Source organism: Rattus norvegicus, chromosome 15 (genome assembly GCF_021556685.1).
Source record: "Rattus norvegicus strain SHRSP/BbbUtx chromosome 15, alternate assembly SHRSP_T2T, whole genome shotgun sequence".
In the NCBI taxonomy this organism is placed as follows: Eukaryota; Metazoa; Chordata; class Mammalia; order Rodentia; family Muridae; genus Rattus; species Rattus norvegicus.
The window spans coordinates 8,164,891-8,177,390 of record NC_141548.1 but is presented as its reverse complement, the minus strand read 5'-3'; the positions used below and the strand labels follow the sequence as shown (position 1 = coordinate 8,177,390).

Sequence of the window (12,500 nt, the reverse complement as noted above, 5' to 3'; positions counted from 1 at the left end):
TGATTGATTAGCTTCAGTTTAAAATGTAGGGGCTCCAGAAATTGGAATTCTATTCATTAGATGAGGGAGAATCCAATTTATTTATTTTTTATGAACTGAAGTCGCTTGCTTTTAGAGTACCTGTTGCTAATCTCTCCCAAGAAATTCTTGCATTCTCTTTGCCGAGGTTCTTCTTCTACCCATAACAAGGCAATCTCTACATTAGTGAAAGGTACCATAATTCCAGCTGTATCCAGATAATTGTCAGTCTCGTTTTTCCTTTTCCTTTCAATTCAGAGACCTTATCTATGTAGACTTTAAACTTCTTACTGTTTATGTGCTGAAAGAAAAAATCCATTCTAAAATAAAATCATCCCTCTGCATTAGCATTCCTGTAGGGTAATGAGTAGAAGGTAAAGATGCAAGACATGGTTGGATCAATATGATCTTGATAAGGAGAAAGCCAGAGCTGGTTTGTAGGCAACGCAGCAGAGATCGGACTCTCACGACAGCTCAATCATGTCTATTATGTCCTATAATGGAGGGGGCCATCATGACCATGAAAGGAAAGAACTGTATGGCCATCGCTGCAGAAAGGCATTCCGGGATCCAGGCCCAGATGGTGACCATGGACTTCCATAAGATCTTTCCCATAGGTGACAGGCTCTACATAGGCCTGGCCTGCCTGGCCACTTGACATCCAGACAGTTGCCCAGTGTCTCAAGTTCTGACTGAACCTGTATGAGCTGTAGGAAGATCAGCAGATAAAGCCTTACACCCTTACAAGCATGGTGGCCAACCTCACGTATGAGAAACAGTTTGGTCCCTACTACACAGAATCTGTCATTGCTGGCTTGGACCCAAAGACCTTTAAGGCCTTTATTTGCTCTCTGGCCCTCATTGGCTGTCCCATGGTGACTGATGACTTCATGGTCAGTGATACCTGCTCTGAACAAATGTATGGGATGTGTGAGTCTCTCTGGAAACCCAACATGGATCCAGAATGCCTGTTTGAAACCATTCTCAGGCCATGTGAATACTCTGGACCAGGATGCCATATCAGGCATGGGCATCATTGTTCAAATCATTGAAAAAGACAAGATTTCCACCAGATTGCTGAAGGCCCAGATGGACTAACCTGGGCTCTGGATGGGTTAACCTGTGCTCTGGTCCTGTCTTTCCTTTGGTTGTTTTTCTTTTTAATAAAACCACCTTTCTTAAAGAAATATGTGTGTGTGTGTGTGTGTGTGTGTGTGTGTGTGTGTGTGTGTGTGTGTATCTAAATGTGTACCTGTAATTTCCTTTCTACGAGAGAGAACACCTTTTCAGCCTCTGCTGACAATTTACATGGGCTTTTAAAATCTTTATCACCTTGTAAAGTTTGAGATAAGTTGCCCACCTCTTGAGTAGCCAAGCCAATCGCAAGCTGCAGCCAGTTAATAACCTCCCAGTAACTTCTGAAAATCATTATGAGTCCTTAATTGGTTTCTTCTGATTTGTACCTTTTGCGGCCTAACCTTTCGAAGACTTATTCTATGTCCTAGATAGTTAATAGAATCCCCTCTTTGTGTATTTTTTTCAGAGGCAATTTGTAATCTACAGCAAGGCAAGGTTTTTTGTTTTTGTTTTCTTTGTTGTTGTTTATTTTTTACTTCATCAAATATTCTTTCTAGGATATTTATATCTCAGTCAGTCAGAAGTAATCATACATATAATGATAAATATTGGATTGGGGAAATTGTGAATCCTCTCCAATGGCTGTTGCATGAAATCTGGACACAAGGTAGGCCTATGTAATATTCCTTGTGGCAGGACTTTCCAATGGTATCTTTTTATTGGACAGCATCTTCCTAATGTAGGTACTGAACTGAGAAAGCAAACCTTTCCTTAGCATGTTCATAATAATTGTAAAAAAGCAATCTGTTAGATCAATCACTGTGATAGGCCATTCCTTAGGCAACAACGAAGGCAATGGGATTCCAGGTTACAAGGAACCCATTAGCTGAATAATCTTATTAATTGCTCTGAGATCTGTCAACACCCTCCATCTGCCAGACCTTTTATTAATAACAAATATCAGAGAATTCCAAGGGCTGGGGGACTTCTCTATAAGCTGAGCCTCTAGCTTCTCCTGAACTAGTTGTGCTGGTGCCTGGAGTTGTTCTTTTGTCATAGACTATTGATCAATTCAAATGGTTTGGTCGGTCAGCTACCCTAGTGGTAAGGCTGTCGGTGTCTTATCAGCAGTGGCTCCTTGGGGTAAAGCTATTGTCAGCTTCTGCTATATCTTGTGTGTGGACATCCTGGACAGTCAAGAACTATTTTTAATAACTTTTTTAAACTAATTTATTTATTTTATTAGAAGCCTGACTATTTTTGTTGCCAGCCTCTGAAACTGAGGGGATATTAATTTGTGTTTTCCACTGTTGTAACACATCTCTTCCTCATAAGTTAATGGCTCTATCAGCCATGTATAGCCTTAATTTTTCTATCTGACCTTCAGGTCCAGTACATTTATGCCTTCTGGTGCTTTCCTTTATTTTGGGATAAATTCCCAACTCCTTGAAATGGGATGTCTACTTCGTGAAGTGGTCAACTTGCAGTCCAAGATTTTGGAGAGATAACGGTGACATCTGCTCCAGTGTCAAACATTTCTTCAATCTCAATATTGTTTACTAGTATTCTGAGCCTTAGAATACTTGGTATTCTTAGACCTTTGATCCTGTGTGAAAGTTTGCCAAAATACCAAAATATTCATTTTGGCCCAATTTGAGGTTTTGTTTTGTTTTGTTTTTGTTGTTTGTTTGGTTGGTTGGTTGGTTGGTTGGTTTTTTTTTAATTTGAGTATTTCTTATTTACATTTCGAATGTTATTCCCTTTCTCGGTTTCTGGGCCAACATCCCCCAACCCTTCCTCCTCCCCTTCTTTATGGGTGTTCCCCTCCCCATCCTCCCCCCATTACCGCCCTCCCCCCAACAATCACGTTCACTGGAGGTTCAGTCTTAACAGAGGGTTTTTTTTTTTTCTGAACACTGAGATTGTTTTTTTGTTTTTTTGTTTTTTTTTTTTTTGTTTTTTTTTTTTTATTAACTTGAGTATTTCTTATATACATTTCGAGTGTTATTCCCTTTCCCGGTTTCCGGGCAAACATCCCCCTCCCCCCTCCCCTTCCTTATGGGTGTTCCCCTCCCAACCCTCCCCCCATTGCCGCCCTCCCCCCATAGACTAGTTCACTGGGGGTTCAGTCTTAGCAGGACCCAGGGCTTCCCCTTCCACTGGTGCTCTTACTAGGATATTCATTGCTACCTATGGGGTCAGAGACCAGGGTCAGTCCATGTATAGTCTTTAGGTAGTGGCTTAGTCCCTGGAAGCTCTGGTTGCTTGGCATTGTTGTACTTTTGGGGTCTCGAGCCCCTTCAAGCTCTTCCAGTTCTTTCTCTGATTCCTTCAATAGGGGACCTATTCTCAGTTCAGTGGTTTGCTGCTGGCATTCGCCTCTGTATTTGCTGTATTCTGGCTGTGTCTCTCAGGAGCGATCTACATCCGGCTCCTGTCGGTCTGCACTACTTTGCTTCATCCATCTTGTCTAATTGGGTGGCTGTATATGTATGGGCCACATGTGGGGCAGGCTCTGAATGGGTGTTCCTTCAGTCTCTGTTTTAAGCTTTGCCTCTCCCTTCCCTGCCAAGGGTATTCTTTTTCCTCATTTAAAGAAGGAGTGAAGCATTCACATTTTGATCATCCGTCTTGAGTTTCGTTTGTTCTAGGGATCTAGGGTAATTCAAGCATTTGGGCTAATAGCCACTTATCAATGAGTGCATACCATGTATGTCTTTCTGTGATTGGGTTAGCTCACTCAGGATGATATTTTCCAGTTCCAACCATTTGCCTATGAATTTCATAAACTCGTTGTTTTTGATAGCTGAGTATTATTCCATTGTGTAGATGTACCACATTTTCTGTATCCATTCCTCTGTTGAAGGGCATCTGGGTTCTTTCCATTTTCTGGCTATTATAAATAAGGCTGCGATGAACATAGTGGAGCACGTGTCTCTTTTATATGTTGAGGCATCTTTTGGGTACATGCCCAAGAGAGGTATAGCTGGATCCTCAGGCAGTTCAATGTCTAATTTTCTGAGGAACCTCCAGACTGATTTCCAGAATGGTTTTACCAGTCTGCAATCCGACCAACAATGGAGGAGTGTTCCTCTTTCTCCACATCCTCGCTAGCATCTGCTGTCACCTGAGTTTTTGATCTTAGCCATTCTCACTGGTGTGAGGTGAAATCTCAGGGTTGTTTTGATTTGCATTTCCCTTATGACTAAAGATGTTAAACATTTCTTTAGGTGTTTCTCAGCCATTCGGCATTCCTCAGCTGTGAATTCTTTGTTTAGCTCTGAACCCCATTTTTTAATAGGGTTATTTGTTTCCCTGCGGTCTAACTTCTTGAGTTCTTTGTATATTTTGGATATAAGGCCTCTATCTGTTGTAGGATTGGTAAAGATCTTTTCCCAATCTGTTGGTTGCCATTTTGTCCTAACCACAGTGTCCTTTGCCTTACAGAAGCTTTGCAGTTTTATGAGATCCCATTTGTCGATTCTTGATCTTAGAGCATAAGCCATTGGTGTTTTGTTCAGGAAATTTTTTCCAGTGCCCATGTGTTCCAGATGCTTCCCTAGTTTTTCTTCTATTAGTTTGAGTGTGTCTGGTTTGATGTGGAGGTCCTTGATCCACTTGGACTTAAGCTTTGTACAGGGTGATAAGCATGGATCGATCTGCATTCTTCTACATGTTGCCCTCCAGTTGAACCAGCACCATTTGCTGAAAATGCTATCTTTTTTCCATTGGATGGTTTTGGCTCCTTTGTCAAAAATCAAGTGACCATAGGTGGGTGGGTTCATTTCTGGGTCTTCAATTCTATTCCATTGGTCTATCTGTCTGTCTCTGTACCAATACCATGCAGTTTTTATCACTATTGCTCTGTAATACTGCTTGAGTTCAGGGATAGTGATTCCCCCTGACGTCCTTTTATTGTTGAGGATAGCTTTAGCTATCCTGGGTTTTTTGTTATTCCAGATGAATTTGCAAATTGTTCTGTCTAACTCTTTGAAGAATTGGATTGGTATTTTGATGGGGATTGCATTGAATCTGTAGATTGCTTTTGGTAAAATGGCCATTTTTACTATATTAATCCTGCCAATCCATGAGCATGGGAGATCTTTCCATCTTCTGAGGTCTTCTTCAATTTCTTTCCTCAGTGTCTTGAAGTTCTTATTGTACAGATCTTTTACTGGCTTGGTTAAAGTCACACCGAGGTACTTTATATTATTTGGGTCTATTATGAAGGGTGTCGTTTCCCTAATTTCTTTCTCGGCTTGTTTCTCTTTTGTATAGAGGAAGGCAACTGATTTATTTGAGTTAATTTTATACCCAGCCACTTTGCTGAAGTTGTTTATCAGCTTTAGTAGTTCTCTGGTGGAACTTTTGGGATCACTTAAATATACTATCATGTCATCTGCAAATAGTGATATTTTGACCTCTTCTTTTCCGATCTGTATCCCTTTGATCTCCTTTTGTTGTCTGATTGCTCTGGCTAGAACTTCAAGAACTATATTGAATAAGTAGGGAGAGAGTGGGCAGCCTTGTCTAGTCCCTGATTTTAGTGGGATTGCTTCAAGTTTCTCTCCATTTAGTTTAATGTTAGCAACTGGTTTGCTGTATATGGCTTTTACTATGTTTAGGTATGGGCCTTGAATTCCTATTCTTTCCAGGACTTTTATCATGAAGGGGTGTTGAATTTTGTCAAATGCTTTCTCAGCATCTAATGAAATGATCATGTGGTTCTGTTCTTTCAGTTTGTTTATATAATGGATCACGTTGATCGTTTTCCGTATATTAAACCATCCCTGCATGCCTGGGATGAAGCCTACTTGATCATGGTGGATGATTGTTTTGATGTGCTCTTGAATTCGGTTTGCCAGAATTTTATTGAGTATTTTTGCGTCGATATTCATAAGGGAAATTGGTCTGAAGTTCTCTTTCTTTGTTGTGTCTTTGTGTGGTTTAGGTATAAGAGTAATTGTGGCTTCATAGAAGGAATTCGGTAGGGATCCATCTGTTTCAATTTTATGGAATAGTTTGGATAATATTGGTATGAGGTCTTCTATGAAGGTTTGATAGAATTCTGCACTAAACCCGTCTGGACCTGGACTCTTTTTGGTTGGGAGACCTTTAGTGACTGCTTCTATTTCCTTAGGAGTTATGGGGTTGTTTAACTGGTTTATCTGTTCCTGATTTAACTTCGATACCTGGTATCTGTCTAGGAAATTGTCCATTTCCTGAAGATTTTCAAATTTTGTTGAATATAGGTTTTTATAGTAAGATCTGATGATTTTTTGAATTTCCTCTGAATCTGTAGTTATGTCTCCCTTTTCATTTCTGATTTTATTAATTTGGATACACTCTCTGTGTCCTCTCCTTAGTCTGGCTAAGGGTTTATCTATCTTGTTGATTTTCTCAAAGAACCAACTTTTGGTTCTGTTGATTCTTTCTATGGTCCTTTTTGTTTCTACTTGGTTGATTTCAGCTCTGAGTTTGATTATTTCCTGCCTTCTACTCCTCCTGGGTGTATTTGCTTCTTTTTGTTCTAGAGTTTTTAGGTGTGCTGTCAAGCTGCTGACATATGCTCTTTCCTGTTTCTTTCTGCAGGCACTCAGCGCTATGAGTTTTCCTCTTAGCACAGCTTTCATTGTGTCCCATAAGTTTGAGTATGTTGTATCTTCATTTTCATTAAATTCTAAAAAGTTTTTAATTTCTTTCTTTATTTCTTCCTTGACCAGGTTATCATTGAGTAGAGCATTGTTCAATTTCCACGTATATGTGGGCATTCTTCCCTTATTGTTATTGAAGACCAGTTTTAGGCCGTGGTGGTCCGATAGCACGCATGGGATTATTTCTATCTTTCTGCACCTGTTGAGGCCCGTTTTTTGACCAATTATATGGTCAATTTTGGAGAAAGTACCATGAGGAGCTGAGAAGAAGGTATATCCTTTTGCTTTAGGATAGAATGTTCTATAAATATCCGTTAAGTCCATTTGGCTCATGACTTCTCTTAGTCTGTCGACATCACTGTTTAATTTCTGTTTCCATGATCTGTCCGTTGATGAGAGTGGGGTGTTGAAATCTCCCACTATTATTGTGTGAGGTGCAATGTGTGTTTTGAGCTTTAGTAAGGTTTCTTTTACGTATGTAGGTGCCCTTGTATTTGGGGCATAGATATTTAGGATTGAGAGTTCATCTTGGTGGATTTTTCCTTTGATGAATATGAAGTGTCCTTCCTTATCTTTTTTGATGACTTTTAGTTGGAAATTGATTTTATTTGATATTAGAATGGCTACTCCAGCTTGCTTCTTCTGACCATTTGCTTGGAAAGTTGTTTTCCAGCCTTTCACTCTGAGGTAGTGTCTGTCTTTGTCTCTGAGGTGTGTTTCCTGTAGGCAGCAGAATGCAGGGTCCTCGTTGCGTATCCAGTTTGTTAATCTATGTCTTTTTATTGGGGAGTTGAGGCCATTGATATTGAGAGATATTAAGGAATAGTGATTATTGTTTCCCTTTATATTCATATTTGGATGTGAAGTTATGTTTGTGTGCTTTCATTCTCTTTGTTTTGTTGCCAAGATGATTAGTTTCTTGCTTCTTCTAGGGTATAGCTTGCCTCCTTATGTTGGGCTTTACCATTTATTAACCTTTGTAGTGCTGGATTTGTAGAAAGATATTGTGTAAATTTGGTTTTGTCATGGAATATCTTGGTTTCTCCATCAATGTTAATTGAGAGTTTTGCTGGATACAGTAACCTGGGTTGGCATTTGTGTTCTCTTAGGGTCTGTATGACATCAGTCCAGGATCTTCTGGCCTTCATAGTTTCTGGCGAGAAGTCTGGTGTGATTCTGATAGGTCTGCCTTTATATGTTACTTGACCTTTTTCCCTTACTGCTTTTAATATTCTTTCTTTATTTTGTGCGTTTGGTGTTTTGACAATTATGTGACGGGAGGTGTTTCTTTTCTGGTCCAATCTATTTGGAGTTCTGTAGGCTTCTTGTATGTCTATGGGTATCTCTTTTTTTAGGTAAGGGAAGTTTTCTTCTATGATTTTGTGAAGATATTTACTGGTCCTTTGAGCTGGGAGTCTTCACTCTCTTCTATACCTATTATCCTTAGGTTTGATCTTCTCATTGAGTCCTGGATTTCCTGTATGTTTTGGACCAGTAGCTTTTTCTGCTTTACATTATCTTTGACAGTTGAGTCAATGATTTCTATGGAATCTTCTGCTCCTGAGATTCTCTCTTCCATCTCTTGTATTCTGTTGGTGAAGCTTGTATCTACAGCTCCTTGTCTCTTCTTTTGGTTTTCTATATCCAGGGTTGTTTCCATGTGTTCTTTCTTGATTGCTTCTATTTCCATTTTTAATTCCTTCAACTGTTTGATTGTGTTTTCCTGGAATTCTTTCAGGGATTTTTGCGATTCCTCTCTGTAGGCTTCTACTTGTTTATTAATGTTTTCCTGTGTTTCCCTAAGTGTCTTCATGTCTTTCTTGAAGTCCTCCAGCATCACGATCAAATATGATTTTGAAACTAGATCTTTCTTTTCTGGTGTGTTTGGATATTCCATGTTTGTTTTGGTGGGAGAATTGGGCTCCGATGATGCCATGTAGTCTTGGTTTCTGTTGCTTGGGTTCCTGCGCTTGCCTCTCGCCATCAGATTATCTCTAGTGTTACTTTGTTCTGCTATTTCTGACAGTGGCTAGACTGTCCTATAAGCCTGTGTGTCAGGAGTGCTGTAGACCTGTTTTCCTCTCTTTCAGTCAGTTATGGGGACAGAGTGTTCTGCTTTCGGGCGTGTAGTTTTTCCTCTCTACAGGTCTTCAGCTGTTCCTGTGGGCCTGTGTCTTGAGTTCACCAGGCAGCTTTCTTGCAGCAGAAAATTTGGTCTTACCTGTGGTCCTGAGGCTCAAGTTTGCTCGTGGGGTGCTGCCCAGGGGCTCTCTGCAGCAGCAGCAACCAGGAAGACCTGTGCCGCCCCTTCCGGGAGCTTCAGTGCACCAGGGTTCCAGATGGTCTTTGGCTTTTTCCTCTGGAATCCGAGATGTGTGTGCAGGGAGCAGTCTCTTCTGGTTTCCCAGGCTTGTCTGCCTCTCTGAAGGTTTAGCTCTCCCTCCCACGGGATTTGGGTGCAGAGAACTGTTTATCCGGTCTGTTTCTTTCAGGTTCCGGAGGTGTCTCAGGCAGGTGTCCTGCCGCTCCTGGGCCCTCCCCCACGGGAGCCCAGAGGCCTTATACAGTTTCCTCTTGGGCCAGGGATGTGGGCAGGGGTGAGCAGTGTTGGTGGTCTCTTCCGCTCTGCAGCCTCAGGAGTGCCCACCTGACCAGGCGGTTGGGTCTCTCTCTCACAGGGTCTGGGAGCAGAGAGCTGCTGCGGGCCGGGATCCGCGGGTGTGGGACTTCTGGTAAACACAGAACGTGCCCGGTCCTAGAGAAATTCTGCTTCCGTGTGTCCCAAGCTCACCAGGCAGCTTTCTTGCAGCAGAAAATTTGGTCTTACCTGTGATCCCGAGGCTCAGGTTCGCTCGTGGGGTGCTGCCCAGGGGCTCTCTGCAGCGGCAGCAACCAGGAAGACCTGTGCCGCCCCTTCCGGGAGCTTCAGTGCACCAGGGTTCCAGATGGTCTTTGGCTTTTTCCTCTGGCGTCCGAGATGTGTGTGCAGGGAGCAGTCTCTTCTGGTTTCCCAGGCTTGTCTGCCTCTCTGAAGGTTTAGCTCTCCCTCCCACGGGATTTGGGTGCAGAGAACTGTTTATCCGGTCTGTTTCTTTCAGGTTCCTGAGGTGTCTCAGGCAGGTGTCCTGCCGCTTCTGGGCCCTCCCCCACAGGAGCCCAGAGGCCTTATACAGTTTCCTCTTGGGCCAGGGATGTGGGCAGGGGTGAGCAGTGTTGGTGGTCTCTTCCGCTCTGCAGCCTCAGGAGTGCCCACCTGACCAGGCGGTTGGGTCTCTCTCTCACCGGGTCTAACAGAGGGTTTTTTAAATTATCTGTAGAATTTACCTCAGCTTTGTTATCTGGTCTCACAACATCTGTCAGTAGTGGTGTTTAATTTGCCTGAGGAAGAGACCTCTCCCTGCCTGCCTTGGGACCTGCAAGCGGCCCCCCTGGGAGTTTTTTGGTAAGATGTTGCCCCGTTTGTCTACTGTTGCTCTAAATTCCCTAGCTCAATGTCAACCTTTGCCACATCTTTTACATAATCCAGGAAGCATATGCTCCCTTTTGGGATTAATTCGTCTGTTTGTTTGTTTCGGCAGTTTATTCTGAGATGACCCTGCTCACCACAATTAAAACAGTTGAAATTTTGGATTGTCTCAAAGCTTCTAGTGGCAGCTTCTTCAATTAAGGTCCTATCAGGCAAACCAGGTCTAACATCAGTTATATATCTAATCCACTTTTCTATTGTTACTGACCTGGCCCTCAATGGTATGATTACTCCCTTGCATTCAGCATTCACATTTTTAATGGCTAAAGACTTGATTGTTGCCTTTCTTGCTCTTGAATCTGATACACTGGTTTCCACAGCTGAAGTCAACCTTTGTGAAAAGTCAAGAAATATTTCCTTTGGACATTGCATGACATGGGGAAAAGGTTCAAGTCTTTTCCCTGATTCTGCAACTTTGTCCCAGGCATTGAATGCTGCCAAGCGACGAAATGCCAAGGTTTCTTCGTCTTCCCGCTCCTCTATCTGAGCAAAGCAATCTTCACCAACTATCTGACCTTTGGAAATACCTGTACTCCTGGCTCTGTTTTGTAGTCCTCTGTCCTTTGCCTCTGCTCTCCATCACGAGAATCATTGTACGTGTGATACAGGTTCTGCTATTGCTTTTCCCATATCCTTCTGTCTTGGGGGATTATTCTATTTTTAATAGCCCACGAAGTCAGGATTTGTTTTACAAAGGACAAATGCATTCCAAAAGTAGTGACACTCACCTTAAGTTTTCTCAGTTCTAACACATCCGTGGGTTGACATTCAAATTCCTGATAACCCTGTAATCATTGTCTGGAGGTCTTTATTGTCTACTAGCCAGATAAAGTAAAGTTTGTTTTTTCATAACCTTTGGTTGGCTTTCTCTAATTTTATATTCTTTCTCTGAATTTTTTTCTTAATTGAAAATTTAAGTTCTTTTCTTAAGGTCTGTGTTCATATTTCTCCTTTTTTGCTTCTCCTGTTCTCTGAGTTTCTGTATTCTCTGTTCAGGGTATAGCTTCCACATTTTAATTTTTTTTAATATTACAGTCCTAATATTTTGCTGTCTTTTATTTTTGATTGATTAATTTTACAAGATTCTCCTCCAAGCCTTGCTTCCAATCCTCATTATCTTCTGTCCACAGCTCAGTCCAATCTGTGAACTGTCGCATCCTTTGCTCTAGCATTATTTCCAGCTCCTGTCTCCAACCTTCAGCTTTATCTTTCTGCTGCTTGGTATGATCTATAGTGTAGTTTCCTGTGACTTCAGTTCTAGTGTTACCTCTAGGCCACGTTGTCAAGTCTTAAATTTCTCTTTCTGTTGTTCAGACTGCTCTCTGAATTCCTTTATCTTCCGTTTTAGGTCCTGGTTCTATAATTTTCACTTCTCTTTATGTTGTAATTCTGATATTGTAACATCTACCGTATTTTTATTTGCTAGTTTTAGTAATTTATCCTCTAGATTCTGCTTCCAAATTTCATCTCTATCTCGCTGCTATTCAGTCTAAGCTGTGACATTCTACATCCTTCGTTCTAGCATCCTTTCCAGCTCCTGTCTCCAATCTTTATTCTTCTCTTTCTGTTGCTTATCTTGATCTATAAAATCCTGAGCCTTTGGCTCTAGTGTTTACCCACATCCCTTTTCTAAGCCACAAAATTTTTTATCTGGAGCCATGTCTTTTGAGAAAACACAGTAAATCAAGAAAATAAATATTGTAGTAATGGTAGGTGATAAAGTATCAATTTCCTTTAAATCCATCCTATCAAATTGTTCAAAATGTCATCCCATAAATCCCAAAATATATTTATTGTGCTTTTCTTCTTTAAATATATATATATATATGTATATATATATATATATATATATATATATCTTTATTTTCTATTTATAATTCTTAGTACCTGATCTGGAGGTTTTTGTACCTTTGTCTCCCTCTGCTGTTTGATTCAGGACACTGCAGTCCTCTCCAATTTTTTTTTTTTTTAATTTGCAGGGAGGAGCTGACTGTAGAAAGACCTGTGGTTTCAGTGCTTTTGAGCTGGTTCTCTGTCTTTTGTTTGGGTTGCAGCTGGCATGGGGTGCACTGATCTCAGGCAGTTGCACTCCAGCGTCTCCTATCCCTACATACCTGGACTGTAGTTGTCTGCCTGGGGCTTTAGGAGGGAGCCTCTCTACAGCTTTCTGTAGACCCCTCAGACCCAGTCAACTTCGATCCACACACTACTGCCACCCCAGTCGT

At 41.4% G+C, this 12,500-nt stretch overlaps 1 pseudogene; it reads left to right on the top strand.

The window, feature by feature from the left end:
• Nucleotides 1-498: 498 nt before the first annotated feature.
• On the top strand, nucleotides 499-1,116 carry Psmb3-ps8 (proteasome 20S subunit beta 3, pseudogene 8; annotated as a pseudogene).
• The last annotated feature ends 11,384 nt before the right edge of the window (nucleotides 1,117-12,500 follow it).